Source organism: Rutidosis leptorrhynchoides, chromosome 3 (assembly GCF_046630445.1).
Source record: "Rutidosis leptorrhynchoides isolate AG116_Rl617_1_P2 chromosome 3, CSIRO_AGI_Rlap_v1, whole genome shotgun sequence".
In the NCBI taxonomy this organism is placed as follows: domain Eukaryota; kingdom Viridiplantae; phylum Streptophyta; class Magnoliopsida; order Asterales; family Asteraceae; genus Rutidosis; species Rutidosis leptorrhynchoides.
In genome coordinates this window covers 70,099,129-70,116,201 of record NC_092335.1, presented here as the reverse complement: position 1 = coordinate 70,116,201, position 17,073 = coordinate 70,099,129, and positions in this window count along the sequence as shown.

The following is a 17,073-nucleotide window of genomic DNA, read 5'->3' as shown; positions in this document are numbered from 1 at the left end:
TCATAGTAACGGCCGAGAGTTCTTCCATTTTCTTTCTATTTGTGATTAGATCTTTCAGAAATTTAGCATATCTAGGCATTCCTGAAATCACATCAATAAAAGGAAGATTTACATTTATCTGTTTAAACATATCCAAGAATTTGGATTGCTCGGCTTCAAGTTTCTCTTTTTTCATTTTACTTGGATAAGGAAGTGGTGGTTGGTATGGTTTAACATAAGGTTGAGCCTTAACTGTGTTATCTTCATTAACCTTTTCAACTACCGGTTCTTTTTCCTTATCTTGTTCAGGTTGTGGTTCTTGTGGAGTAGGAATATCTTTATCAGAAATTTCAGGTTTTTCAGGTGGTTTAAGTGTAATACCACTTCTTGTGGTAATAGCTTTAGCTGTTTCATTCCGGGAGTTAGCATTTGTATCATTAGGTAGACTTCTCAGTTTTCTTTCACCTATTAACCTTGCTAGGTTACTTACTTCTTGTTCCAAATTTTGAATAGAAGCTTGTTGATTTCTAAATGCTTGAGCATTTTGTTCATTGGTTTGTTTTTGAGATGTGAAAAACTGAGTTTGAGATTCAACTAGCTTTGTCATCATATCTTTTAAATTCGGCTTTTTATCATCGGTTTGTGGTGGTTTGTTTTGAAAATTAGGTCTTTGATGGTTGTAAGTATTATTGGATACTTGTTGATTACTAGGACCTTGTTGATTGTTGTATGGAACATTTCGGTTATAATTCTGGTTTTGATTGTAAATTGGTCTTGGCGGTTGATAATTATTCTGATAATTATTTCCAGGCCTTTGGTTTATGTATGAAATATTCTCTCTTTGTTCCATTGTTAGTTCAATACTGAGACAATCTTTTGTCAAATGTGGTCCTCCACACTGCTCACAACTAATTCGTATTGAGTGTATATCCTTAGTCATCTTTTCCATTCGTCTCTCGACAGCATCTATCTTTGCGGAAATGGAATCTAAGTCATGGCTAGAATCGGCTCTAGCTGCTTTAGATGATCTAATGATATCTTTTTCTTGGTGCCACTCATGTGAGTGGGAAGCAGTGTTATCAATAATTTTGTAAGCACCAGTTTCGGTTTTCTTCATAATAGAACCACCAGCTGCTATATCGATGTCTTTCCTTGTAGTGATGTCGCATCCTTGGTTGAATATTTGTACTATTTGACAAGTGTCTAAACCATGTTGCGGACATCCTCTTAATAACTTTCCAAATCTAGTCCACGCCTCATATAGAGTTTCATTCGATTTCTGTGTGAACGTAACAATTTCTCCTTGAAGTCTTACGGCTTTAGATGCCGGAAAGAATTGTTTAAGAAATTTTTCAACTAAAACGTCCCATGTATCAATCGCCCCTTCAGGTAACGATTCCAACCAATCTTTGGCTCTCCCTTTAAAGTCCAGGGAAATAACATGAGATATATCTGTTCATCCTCCACTTCTCTTATTTTAAATAGTGTGCAGATTCTATTAAAGGTACGAAGATGTTCATTTAGATCTTCCTTCGGCGCACCACTAAATTGGCATTGATTAGTCACCATATGTAGAATTTATCCTTTGATTTCATAATCTGGCGCATTAATGTCTGGATGAGTAATTGCGTGACCTTGGCCAGTGCGTTTAGCTCGCATTCGGTCTTCCATACTTAAAGGTTCCAGATTCTCCATGATTGAATTTGTTGAATCTGAATCACTAGAGGATTCTGATTTAATGGTTCGTTCCTCAACAATCTCTGTTTGAATGATTGGTAGTTCCGGAGGAAAAATTAATGGTTCAGGATCTATGAATCGTCCCTGAATATTCTCCGGATTCTCAATTGTGAGATCGGGTTCAAAAAATGGATTATCGAAAATTTGAATTGGAGTACTTGGTCGACTGGATGACGATTCTAAAGAATAATCAACGGCGTCAATATTAGCTAGATGTCTTGATCGATTTACAGGTGGTGAACGTACAAAAGGTGGTGAACGTCTTGCTCGGTGCATTCACTGAATATCCTATTAGTTTTTAAAAGGAAAGAAAAATTATATAAGTTATTCAATTAATAGACTTTTCTGATTTTACCCACGTTACGAATAGCCAAAAGATGCAGCAGAGGGGCAGGATTCGTTTGGTCTCAATATAATTGAGTACTGTTTGGCTCCAATAACCCGGTCCACGTACAAATCCAACTATTACTACGAACCAGAAAATTTTGATGTCTATCAATTTAACTACTTAAAATAAATTTTCGTTATTTTAAGAAATTTAGAGAAGAAGTAGAATAAAATTTTAAGTCCTAAAAACTAGAATGTCGAGAAATAAGAAAAAAAAAGAGCGCGTCGGTATTAAATTTGGAGAAATAAGAAAGAAAAAAAAGTGACTTATAAAACTTTAAAACACTCAACTAACCCAACCTTATTATTATCACTAACTTAAAATTAAAATTGCAAATTGAGATTACTAATTGGAGTGATAATTGATACATAGGTAAAAGGCGTCGAAAAATAAAAATAAGAAAGTAGCGAGTCGAACGGCGTCGCAAAATTCTAAAGTACCTAAATCTTAGTCTAAGGAATAAGCACTTAAGGGATTTTACGGCAAGGCCTAAAAATCTAGAAATAAAAATAAGCTACGGCAAAAACTAAATTTAACACTAACTACGAACAATAAAAATACAAATATTACGATTAAAAAATTAAAAAGAAACAAATATAAAAAGAAGCTAAAAATGATAAGATTACAATTTTTATAGAAATATTATTTTTATATTTATTTTATAAAAGCCTTAATTTTTATATATATTAAAACTAATTATAATTAATTATACTAATTAAATTATAACTTAAGCTAATTAATATTAATTAAAAACTTAAACTAAATTATAATAATAATAAAACTAATTAGGGTTTAAATAATAATAATAATTAATTACTCCGTATTAAATGCGAAATTAGGTTTCTGGTTTGGCCTGCCAGGGCGGCTCCGTGAGTCGCGGTTGGCCCGGTTCAATATCTTCGCAAGTCGCGGAGATTGCAGGTTCAAAAGAGACAGGTCAAGTTTCGACAGGTTCAACGTAATTATTTTTTTTTTATTTTTTTTATTTTTCTGTTTTATATTTTCTGCTTTAATAATTAAATAAAATATTTATATAAATTAAATAAAAACTTATGTTTTAAAACTAAAATAAAAATAGAAATACTTATAATTTTATAAATAAAAATCTTAAAAATAAATTTATAAATATTTTTTTTTTCGGTTTTTGATTTTTTATATATATTTTTTTTGTATTTAAAAAGTATATATTTTATATTTTGGAAAAATCCTTAACATCGGTGGGAGGAGGAAGGTTCTTAATAGCAGTTACCTTTGAGGGATCCACCTCAATACCGTTCCTAGAAATCTTGTGCCCGAGAACTATGCCGCTTTGTACCATGAAATGGCACTTTTCCCAGTTGAGCACAAGATTAGATTTCTCACACCTTACCAACATCCGCTCTAAATTAAGAAGACATGAATCGAAAGTGTCACCGAAGACCGAAAATTCATCCATGAACACCTCCACGTAATCTTCTATCATATCATGAAATATGGCCATCATGCACCTTTGAAAAGTGGCCGCATTACAAAGGCCAAAGGGCATGCGACGGTATGAGAATGTGTCATACGGACACGTGAAAGTGGTTTTCTCCTGGTCCTCGGGCGAGATAGGAATTTGGAAATAGCCCAAAAAACCATCAAGAAAACAATAAAAGCTGTTTCCCACTAAACTCTCTAGCATTTGATCCATTAAAGGTAACGGGAAGTGGTCTTTGCGTGTGGCGTCGTTCAACTTTCGGTAGTCAATACAAACACGGCACCCCGTGACAGTCCGAGTGGAAATTAATTCATTTTTATCGTTGGTGGTAACAGTCATACCACCTTTCTTAGGTACACAATGTCATAACCCGTCCTTAACCATAAGAACGTGTTAGATAACGTATGATTTCATTGCGAGGTATTGACCTCTATATGCGACATTTTTAAAAGAGAAACTGCATATATTATACATTACAAACCATAACCATTATTTTTGTTACAAGCTTTAGACAATAAAAAGATGATTATCGTTTAGCGATAATCTTCGACTTACAAACTTTACATATAATGATAACAACATGATTTCGAGCATATTTTACTACACAAATCCTTGGGTATGCAGTTTTATTTTTGACACAAATATGCGTACGCAAGATCCTGCTCAAATTCAACATAATGCAGCGGAAGCTTTAGTAATCACCTGAGAATAGACATGTTTTAAAAGGTCAACATAAAGTTGGTGAGATATAGGTTTAATGCCGGCAGCAATATATATATATAGACCACAAGATTTCGTATATAAACAGTTTAATAAAAATATTCTAAGTGGTTGAGCACTTGGTAACCATACTTAACATTTAATCACGTCGCATATTCCCTTTATTATGAAATCTTACTACACCGTACCAAGTGTAGTCATGAAACGAAGTACTGTGCAACCGTTGAATACTGGTCGTCCAGTCCGGTTGGGGTTGTCAGGCCCGATAGATCTATCAACAGGATTCGCGTTTACAATACCGATGTAAATAACAGTTACCAAGCTACAGGGAAGTATGCCAGTGGTACAACTCAACGTAGAATATATTTTTCAGTTACTTGTGTCCATAACGTAAAACATAAAATACATGTATTCTCATCCCGAAATATTTAGAGTTTAAAAGTGGGACTATATACTCACTTTCGTCTTGAAGATATATATATAATTTGACTTGGTCTCCGGTTGATATCACGAACCTATCCATATATAATATATCAATACCTTTTCTTTTTAAACAAACGTCACATATATATACTTGTTATACTTTTAATACTTTGAATAATTCCTTAGTCCGTAGTTAGCAGTTCGTTGTTAGTAATTCAATTTTAATGGTTCATTTTTAGATGTTTAATATACCCGCAATGAAATAAATAAAACCCCCTAACGAAATAAATAAAACCCCATCGTATATGTATTGGTCGAGATTAATCTTGACCCACGGTACCGGTGTTGTCAAATGACGTGTTGCGTACATAAAGTACCGGTGTTGTCAAATGACGTGTTGCGTACAATCATGGGATCTTATGATTAATCTTCTCGTGTTGTTTACGGGTGATCCTGAACCATATAAAATTGAATTATAAGTACATATATATAAAATATCATGTTAACTTAAAAAGATGTGATTTATTTAATTTTTCCCAATTATTTTCGTGGCTAAACTAGTCCTGGATATCCGATTTTGTTTCGGTCATAGTTTCTTCGTTACAACTCCATTTTCGTTGATTCAACTTGCCACTTCCTTGGATCGAGTCCCTCTTTAAGACTATGAACTGTAAATACCTTAGTTTGTATTCGAAATCACAGGTCATAGGTCAAACTTTAGTGAAACTTATGAAGTTGATCATTTTCCATCATGTAAACAACCTTAAATGATTATTTTTCTAAAAATACTTATACTTTGAGTTAAATCATGAAATTTTTATGTGTTATCATATTCATAGTAAAAATCATTTTTCCAGAAAATAAACCTCCAATTCAAAGTTTAAGATGGTTTTTAATTATCCAACCCAAAACAGCCCCCGGTTGCACTCCGACGTCGTAAATTCAGTTTTTAAGGTGTTCTTTGAAAAACCAAGTTATACCTTGTTAAGTTAGCATATAATTAAGATATGTTACAGGTCTTGAAGTATTTTAAAAGTTAAGTTAGAAGGATCTATTTAGTTTGCGAACAAGTTTGAAATCATTCGAACTATGTTCTAGTTTATAAACTCTTATATATATAGCTTTAAATATATGAATTGAAAAAGAGTTGAAGTAGAGTTTTTACCTCAAGTTTAAAATGTAAAGTTGCTGGAAAGAAGTAGTAAAATAAAAGTTGAGAGAGTTCTTGCAAGTGTGTGTGAAAATTGGAAGTAAAATTTGGAAAATGAATGTGTAAAAATGAGTTAGAAATGGTGCTTATTTATAGGCTTGAAAATTTGGTTTTTAGTGAAAATATCTAAGATAAGTTAAAATTTATTATGTCATGAATGACATATTATTCCAATAATTGAAGATTTCTATTGGTATATACCAATAGTAAATACTTCTAGAAGCTGTGTATAGTACCCTAGATATACGTATAGGATTATTGAGGAAACGGAACGAGAATTCAAATATAACTATCTTTTGTAAATATACTTATATTGTTTTATGTATAAAAGCCCTTTAAAAATGATTAAATACATTACTTATACGATATATGTATAAACATTATAAATCATCAGTATTTATGTCAAATAACGTTACGTATGGTTATTGTTTTGAAAACTTAAGTTAGTAGTTTCAAAATATACTTATGACTTTTTGTTATTAATACAAAATGAGATATTAAAACATCCTTAGATCATGTTAAATATGTATGTATAATTATCATATATTGTATAGTTCGTGATATCATCGGTCAAACTAGACGGTCAAACGTTGTGTAAAACTCTTTTCAAAAACATAAGTCTCAACAATTTGGATTGCTTATCATGTTGGTAAGGTTTAATTTATGTAAATATTAATCTTATAAGTATAGAACCATCGAAAAAGTGCGGGTCGTTACATTACCTCCCCGTTAAATAAATTTCGTCCCGAAATTTTAAAATTGTACCTATTTTGCGTCATCGAGAAACAAGTGTGGATACTTTTGTTTCATCTGATCCTCTCGTTCCCAAGTAAACTCAGGACCTCTTCGAGCATTCCAACGAACCTTAACGATTGGTATGTTGCTCTGCTTGAGCTGTTTAACTTCACGATCCATGATTTCGATTGGTTCTTCGATGAATTGTAGTTTCTCATCGACATGGATTTCTTCAAGAGGAATGGTGAGGTCTTCCTTTGCAAGACACTTCTTAAGGTTTGAGACGTGAAAGGTATTGTGTACTCCGGCGAGTTGTTGCGGTAACTCGAGTCGATAAGCTACCGGTCCAATGCGTTCGATGATCTTGAACGGGCCTACATATCTTGGGTTCAGTTTACCTCTTTTACCGAAACGTATTACACCTTTCCAAGGTGACACCTTTAGCATAACCATGTCCCCAATCTGAAACTCTAATGGTTTCCTTCGGACATCGGCGTAGCTCTTTTGGCGACTTCGGGCTGTTTTCAATCTCTCCTTGATTTGTACTATCTTCTCAGTCGTTTCGTGTATGATCTCGGGACCAGTTAATTGTCGATCTCCTACTTCATTCCAACAGATAGGAGATCTACACTTCCTTCCATACAATGCTTCGAATGGTGCAGCTTTAATGCTTGCATGATAACTATTATTATACGAAAATTCTGCTAACGGTAGATACTTATCCCATCCGTTTCCAAAATCGATCACACATGCCCTGAGCATGTCTTCAAGAGTCTGAATCATTCTTTCACTCTGCCCGTCGGTTTGCGGATGATATGCGGTACTCATATCTAAACGAGTTCCTAGTGCCTCCTGCAGTGATTGCCAGAACTTTGAGGTAAATCTACTATCACGATCGGATATAATGGAAATAGGTATTCCATGCCTTGAAACAATTTCCTTTATATACAATCGTAATAGTTTCTCCATTCTATCCGTTTCCTTTATAGGCAAGAAATGGGCAGATTTGGTAAGACGATCAACAATCACCCAAATGGTGTCGTATCCCCAGGCAGTCTTTGGTAACTTCGTGATGAAATCCATGGTAATACCATCCCATTTCCATTCTGGGATTTCTGGTTGTTGAAGTAACCCTGATGGTTTCTGGTGTTCTGCCTTGACCTTGGAACAAGTTAAACACTCCCCAACATATGTTGCAACGTCTGTCTTTAAGTTAGGCCACCAATAATGTGTCTTAAGATCTTGATACATCTTTCCAACTCCAGGATGTATCGAGTATCTTGTCTTATGTGCCTCGTTCAATATCAACTTCCTTAATCCACCCAACTTCGGTACCCAAATATGATTTGCAAAATATCGAATTCCATCTTCCCGCATAACGAGTTGCTTCTCATACTTCTTCATTATTTCATTTCCTATATTTTCTTTAGTAAGTGCTTCTCGTTGAACTTCTTTGATTTGTGAGTTGAGATTCATGCGAATTTTTATGTTCATCGCTCGTACTCGAATTGGTTCTCGTTCCTTTCTGCTTAAAGCGTCAGCCACCACATTCGCTTTCCCGGGATGATAACGAATTTCACAATCATAGTCGTTTATTAACTCGACCCACCTACGTTGCCTCATGTTCAGCTGTTTCTGATCAAAAATATGTTGAAGGCTTTTATGATCAGTAAACACAGTGCATTTAACCCCATACAAGTAGTGTCTCCATATCTTCAATGCAAACACGACTGCTCCCAATTCTAGATCATGCGTCGTATAATTCCGCTCGTGAATCTTCAATTGTCGAGATGCGTATGCAATAACTTTCTTTCGTTGCATAAGAACACAACCAAAACCTTGTCGCGAAGCGTCACAATATATTTCAAAATCATCGTTCCCTTCAGGTAACGATAAAATAGGCGCTGTAGTTAACTTCTTTTTCAGTAATTGAAATGCGTTCTCCTGCTCCGAGGTCCATTCGTATTTCTTCCCTTTTTGCGTTAATGCTGTCAACGGCTTAGCTATTCGGGAAAAATCTTGAATAAACCTTCTATAATAACCGGCTAAACCCAAAAATTGGCGTATCTGCGTTGGTGTCTTAGGAGTCTCCCATTTTTCAATGGCTTCAATTTTTGCTGGATCAACCTGAATTCCTTTGCTACTAACAACGTGGCCAAGAAATTGCACTTCTTTCAACCAGAAAGCACATTTAGAAAATTTAGCATATAGCTGTTCTTTTCTTAACAACTCTAATATCAACCTTACATGCTGCTCATGCTCTTGCTCACTCTTGGAATAGATAAGAATATCATCAATGAAAACGATAACAAACTTATCTAAATATGGACTACAAACTCGATTCATGAGGTCCATGAATACAGCTGGCGCATTCGTCAACCCAAACGGCATGACCAAAAATTCGTAATGACCATAACGTGTCCGAAAAGCAGTTTTCGGTATATCTTCTTCTTTGACACGTAATTGATGATAGCCCGATCTTAGGTCAATTTTCGAGTACACACATGATCCTTGGAGTTGATCAAATAAGTCGTCAATTCTCGGTAGTGGATACCGATTCTTGATAGTTAACTTATTTAATTCACGATAATCTATACACATTCGGAAAGATCCGTCTTTCTTCTTGACGAATAAAATTGGAGCTCCCCACGGTGAAGTACTTGGTCGTATGAATCCACGATCCAGTAATTCTTTTAACTGACTCTGAAGTTCTTTTAACTCGGACGGTGCAAGTCTATATGGAGCACGGGCAACCGGTGCAGCTCCTGGTACAAGATCTATTTGAAATTCTACAGATCTAAATGGAGGTAATCCCGGCAACTCTTCCGGAAAAACTTCAGGAAAATCTCTTGCCACAGGCACGTCATTGATGCACTTCTCTTTTTCTTTCTTTTCGACTTTATTAACATGTGCTAAGATAGCATAGCACCCTTTCTTCAAGCACTTTTGAGCTTTCAAATAACTAATGAGTTTTAGCTTTGAATCACCCTTCTCTCCATAAATCATCACCGGCATTTTATCCTTACAAGGAATGCGAATTGCCTTCTTGGCACACACAACTTCAACTCCTACTTTGGACATCCAGTCCATGCCGACTATTACATCAAAACTTCCTAATTCTACGGGTATTAAGTCGATTTTAAACGTTTCTCCGGCTAAATTTATTTCACAATCACGACAAATTTTATCGGCTTTAATTAGTTTACCATTAGCTAACTCAATCATATACTTAGCATCTAGAGGTAATGATGAACAATTCAATTTAGTGTAAAAATTTCTACACACGTAACTTCTATCGGCACCAGTATCAAATATAATAGATGCTGATAAGTTATTAATGGTAAACGTACCCGTAACAAGCTCCGGGTCTTCACGTGCCTCTCTAGCATTAATGATAAATGCTCTCCCACGTGCAGGTCCGACATTCTTCTCCGGATTCGGGCACTGGCTCTTATAGTGGCCTTGTTTTCCACACCCAAAACAAGTAATGGTAGCTAAAGCAGTTCTATTTGCATTGGTGGCAGGAGTCTTGGTACCATTTGTATTTGTAACGAGAGCCCTACAATCTTCAGCAAGATGACCCTTTCGATTACATTTGTTGCATACCACATTACAGTAGCCAGAGTGATGTTTGTGGCATCGGTTGCATAAAGAATTTTGTCCTTTGTAACCAAAGCTTGAACCACTACCTGCACCTTGTATGGTTTCTTGTTTCTTAAAAGATTGTTGTTGGTTACCTCGATCATAATTTCCATTCCACTTTCTTTTGTTACCTGATACCTTCACATCAGTATTGGATGCTTTCTTATCCATGATGACCTGATCCATTAGCTCGTTTGCCATGGTTATAGCTTCATGAATTGTCTTAGGTTTCGATGCTGTAACGTTTGCCTTGACCTTTTTGGGCAAACCATCTTTGTACATTTCAATCTTCCGTTCTTCGGTTGGAACCAATTCAGGACATAGCAAAACTAATTCCATGAATCACTGATTGTAGTTGGTGATTTCAGTACCAACAACCTTCAGGCTTCGTAATTCATCTTCCAACTTCCTAACCTCGTTCCTTGGACAATACTCGTTGATTAATATTGTTTTGAATTCTTCCCACGGAGTATCATAAGCTACATCTCCTCCTACAGCCTTCACATAATTTTTCCACCACGTGAGTGCACTATCTTGTAAAGTACACGATGCATACTTGGTCATGTCCTTTTCAACACAACCACTGATTTTAAACACAGTCTCCATCTTTTCTATCCACCGGGTTAAACCGATTGGTCCTTCTGTTCCACTGAATGATGAGGGCTTGCAAGCTTGAAAAGTTTTGTAAGTGCACCCCACACGAGGATTTGGGTTAACTGCAGCACCTCTTGCAGCCTCGACCCATAACATTCTGTCGTTCACTCGTTGATTGATGAGTTCCTGGATTTCTTGTTCCGTCATTCGGTTCAATCGCGCCATATTCTTCTATAAGAATGAAAAGAAAATAATTATTCACATGGAATATTATAGATGTAGTGTATATTTACAGTACATTATAGCTTATTAATAATATGAACCAGGTATTATTATAAAAGCCTTTTCTTCTTATTAGCGTTTTATAATTATATCTAGGGTAGTACCTACCCGTTAATGTCCATACTTAATAGCTTAGTACAGAATCAATTACTACCATCTAAATAATACTTAACCATGGAAAATTATTGCATTTCACACTTCACTATTTTACATATGCTTATCTTATATCGAACATTAAGCAAACCACACTAATAATATTATACAAAACATTATATGATCCCATGGTTTAATACGGCAGCGCATCGTTTGGTCTATTTTCTAGGACGTTTAGGTTCAAGGAATGGCCTAACGCTTATCCTAGCTGTCTGCCTATATTTTGGCTGTGGGGCTGAAGAACTGGATGCCGGGACAGCACGAATAGGAATAGCGGGAATAGGGGTGGTAGTGTCTAGTGGAGTTGGTGCCACATCATCCTTACTAAACTCGGGATTTGAATTTTCTAATTCATTAGCCTTTCGTTTCTTTCCTAGTTCGAACTCGTCTTTTGTAATTTCCTGTATTTCTTCCTCGGGTTCACTTTCCTCCTCGGGTTCACTTTCCTCCTCGGGTTCACTTTCCTCCTCGGGTTCACTTTCCTCATCGGGTTCACTTTCCGGGTTCTCTATAGTCGGTTCATCCGGAATTTGTGAGTCTTCCCCAAAGATATTATTTTCGTCATCGGATAGGTTAATGACTGGAACACCATCTGAAGATTCTGGTTCGGAGTCGCTGAATGTGATAACAAGTTTTGAGCCCGACATCTATCATACAACAACTAACCCATTAGTACTACATAATATTTACATATAAAATTTAACCAACAATGATAAGCAATGGTTTTTAAATCAGACCCGGTCAAAGTCCAGACTTACTAATGTATCATAACGACTTATCGGTTAGACACACTAATGCAAACCTGGTTCGCTAAGACCACCGCTCTGATACCACATGTCATAACCCGTCCTTAACCATAAGAACGTGTTAGATAACGTATGATTTCATTGCGAGGTATTGACCTCTATATGCGACATTTTTAAAAGAGAAACTGCATATATTATACATTACAAACCATAACCATTATTTTTGTTACAAGCTTTAGACAATAAAAAGATGATTATCGTTTAGCGATAATCTTCGACTTACAAACTTTACATATAATGATAACAACACGATTTCGAGCATATTTTACTACACAAATCCTTGGGTATGCAGTTTTATTTTTGACACAAATATGCGTACGCAAGATCCTGCTCAAATTCAACATAATGCAGCGGAAGCTTTAGTAATCACCTGAGAATAGACATGTTTTAAAAGGTCAACATAAAGTTGGTGAGATATAGGTTTAATGCCGGCAGCAATATATATATATAGACCACAAGATTTCGTATATAAACAGTTTAATAAAAATATTCTAAGTGGTTGAGCACTTGGTAACCATACTTAACATTTAATCACGTCGCATATTCCCTTTATTATGAAATCTTACTACACCGTACCAAGTGTAGTCACGAAACGAAGTACTGTGCAACCGTTGAATACTGGTCGTCCAGTCCGGTTGGGGTTGTCAGGCCCGATAGATCTATCAACAGGATTCGCGTTTACAATACCGCTGTAAATAACAGTTACCAAGCTACAGGGAAGTATGCCAGTGGTACAACTCAACGTAGAATATATTTTTCAGTTACTTGTGTCCATAACGTAAAACATAAAATACATGTATTCTCATCCCGAAATATTTAGAGTTTAAAAGTGGGACTATATACTCACTTTCGTCTTGAAGATATATATATAATTTGACTTGGTCTCCGGTTGATATCACGAACCTATCCATATATAATATATCAATACCTTTTCTTTTTAAACAAACGTCACATATATATACTTGTTATACTTTTAATACTTTGAATAATTCCTTAGTCCGTAGTTAGCAGTTCGTTGTTAGTAATTCAATTTTAATGGTTCATTTTTAGATGTTTAATATACCCGCAATGAAATAAATAAAACCCCCTAACGAAATAAATAAAACCCCATCGTATATGTATTGGTCGAGATTAATCTTGACCCACGGTACCGGTGTTGTCAAATGACGTGTTGCGTACATAAAGTACCGGTGTTGTCAAATGACGTGTTGCGTACAATCATGGGATCTTATGATTAATCTTCTCGTGTTGTTTACGGGTGATCCTGAACCATATAAAATTGAATTATAAGTACATATTTATAAAATATCATGTTAACTTAAAAAGATGTGATTTATTTAATTTTTCCCAATTATTTTCGTGGCTAAACTAGTCCTGGATATCCGATTTTGTTTCGGTCATAGTTTCTTCGTTACAACTCCATTTTCGTTGATTCAACTTGCCACTTCCTTGGATCGAGTCCCTCTTTAAGACTATGAACTGTAAATACCTTAGTTTGTATTCGAAATCACAGGTCATAGGTCAAACTTTAGTGAAACTTATGAAGTTGATCATTTTCCATCATGTAAACAACCTTAAATGATTATTTTTCTAAAAATACTTATACTTTGAGTTAAATCATGAAATTTTTATGTGTTATCATATTCATAGTAAAAATCATTTTTCCAGAAAATAAACCTCCAATTCAAAGTTTAAGATGGTTTTTAATTATCCAACCCAAAACAGCCCCCGGTTGCACTCCGACGTCGTAAATTCAGTTTTTAAGGTGTTCTTTGAAAAACCAAGTTATACCTTGTTAAGTTAGCATATAATTAAGATATGTTACAGGTCTTGAAGTATTTTAAAAGTTAAGTTAGAAGGATCTATTTAGTTTGCGAACAAGTTTGAAATCATTCGAACTATGTTCTAGTTTATAAACTCTTATATATATAGCTTTAAATATATGAATTGAAAAAGAGTTGAAGTAGAGTTTTTACCTCAAGTTTAAAATGTAAAGTTGCTGGAAAGAAGTAGTAAAATAAAAGTTGAGAGAGTTCTTGCAAGTGTGTGTGAAAATTGGAAGTAAAATTTGGAAAATGAATGTGTAAAAATGAGTTAGAAATGGTGCTTATTTATAGGCTTGAAAATTTGGTTTTTAGTGAAAATATCTAAGATAAGTTAAAATTTATTATGTCATGAATGACATATTATTCCAATAATTGAAGATTTCTATTGGTATATACCAATAGTAAATACTTCTAGAAGCTGTGTATAGTACCCTAGATATACGTATAGGATTATTGAGGAAACGGAACGAGAATTCAAATATAACTATCTTTTGTAAATATACTTATATTGTTTTATGTATAAAAGCCCTTTAAAAATGATTAAATACATTACTTATACGATATATGTATAAACATTATAAATCATCAGTATTTATGTCAAATAACGTTACGTATGGTTATTGTTTTGAAAACTTAAGTTAGTAGTTTCAAAATATACTTATGACTTTTTGTTATTAATACAAAATGAGATATTAAAACATCCTTAGATCATGTTAAATATGTATGTATAATTATCATATATTGTATAGTTCGTGATATCATCGGTCAAACTAGACGGTCAAACGTTGTGTAAAACTCTTTTCAAAAACATAAGTCTCAACAATTTGGATTGCTTATCATGTTGGTAAGGTTTAATTTATGTAAATATTAATCTTATAAGTATAGAACCATCGAAAAAGTGCGGGTCGTTACACACAATGTACCGGGCTAATCCACGGACTGTCAGAAATCGGGTAAATCAGACCTGCATCGAGGAGCTTCACGATCTCTTTCTTTACGACATCTTGCATGTGCGGGTTCAACCTCCTTTGACGCTGCACCACAGGTTTAGATTTATCCTCCATTAAGATTTTGTGAGTGCAATAGGATGGACTAATACCCTTGATGTCGTGAATTTTCCACGCAATGGTTGGTTTATAGGCCTTTAGCATGGTTACAAGTTCAGTTTTCTGACCTGCAGTAAGAGAAGAAGAAATAATTACCGAGAGCTTAGATTCCTCCTGAAAATAAGCGTATTCCAAATGATCTGGAATTCTAACTCGAGAGGTTCTTCAATTGAAGACTTGCTCCGGTAATCAGCATCATGATCGAGTTCCTTGAACTCCTCCTCTGTCGGCTCATAGCCGTTTTCCATCAAGGCGGTTAAAATATACACCTCCTCAACCTGCAACTCTTCATAAATTTCAACTAATGAGCATTCTCCTAAACCCTGTAACTCCGGGAATTCCTGCAAAAACTCAGACTGGACATGCACAGTGTTAAGAAAATAACATGTATCATCAGTGTAGGTAGGGTATTTTAAAGCATGGTCGATGGAGAATGTTGCACTCAAGTCATCTATCCTAAGGGTCAATGATAGTACTTTAAATGAACATATATTTAGTATCAATATTCTTCCAATATGTAAAGTTTTTAGTTACTATTGTTCTATTTTTATGTAATAATCGTTTAAATAAATAAGTGCGAAGACAAAAGAAGAAAATGACGATTTGAAGAAGCAAATGACCAAAATGCTAAAAAGTACAAAGTACAATCCAATTGGTTCAATTTATTGATGAGAAACGTCTAAAATTTACAAGAGTACAAGTCGCGGAATGCAAAGTACAAGATATCTACGCGTACGAAAGGATGTTCGAAAATCTGGAACCGAGACATAAACCGGGCGTAAACGTACGAGACAACGGAGCTAAAATTACAAGTCAACATTGTACAAGAATATAATATAATATATATATAATTATATAAAATTATATATATTATATTATATATATTAATTAATTCGAGCAGCCCACGTTTCGTTTAGCAAAATATCTGGGACATGCTGGCCATGCGATCGCATGGCCTGGAGGAAGCTTTTCCATGCGATCGCATGGATGAAGGAAGCTGACCACATCTATAAATTGCAGCATTTTCGGCCGAGTTCAACACCCCTTTTTCTTTCTTTCTCTCTATGTAATATATATTTATAATTATAATTATAATTTTAATTTAAGTTTAATAATAATTGGGTTATTGTAAGAAATGTTTTACGGGTTTTAAGTCGAAACTCTGTCCGGGTAACGCTACATGATTAATCACCACTGTAAGCTATGTTCTTCCTTTTTAAATTAATGTCTCGTAACTAAGTTATTATTATGCTTATTTGAGCTGAAGTAATCATGATGTTAGACTAAATATTAAGATGGGGTTATTGAATTTTGTACCATAATTCGGGTTTGGACAAAAGACCGACACTTGTGGACATTGGATTATGGATTATTAATAGATGGGGGTATTGTCTAATTGAATGACAACTCATTGGAACCTGTCAAACCTATCTTCAAATTAGTTAATCTAATTACTATTAAATTGATTACGAATGTCCTATTTAGTGACGGTTATACGACATCGTTTACAATCATTTAATTAATCAATTGGATTGGGTAATTGATTATTCATTATGGCCAAGTGAATAAATTAATGTATCATGGACTAATTAAAACAGGGGTGGATTACATACAAGAATAATTGGTGTAATTGTTAACAAAGTATTAAAACCTTGGATTACACTCAGTCGATAACCTGGTGTAATTATTAACAAAGTATTAAAACCTTGTTACAGTTCGAATCCCTAATTAGCTGGAATATTTGACTTCGGGAATAAGGTTAATTTGATGAGCATATTATAATTATGACCGATGGACTATTATGGGCAAAACCCAGATAGGTATCAAATAAGCCAGGACAAAGGACAATTAACCCGGGTAACAATTAATTAAAATCAAAACGTCAAACATCACGATTACGAAAGTTTAAATAAGCATAATTCTTTTATTATATCTCATCGTACTTTTATTTACTATCATTTATTTATTGTCATTTTAAATATTTTTATTTATTTTACGCATTTTAATTATCGT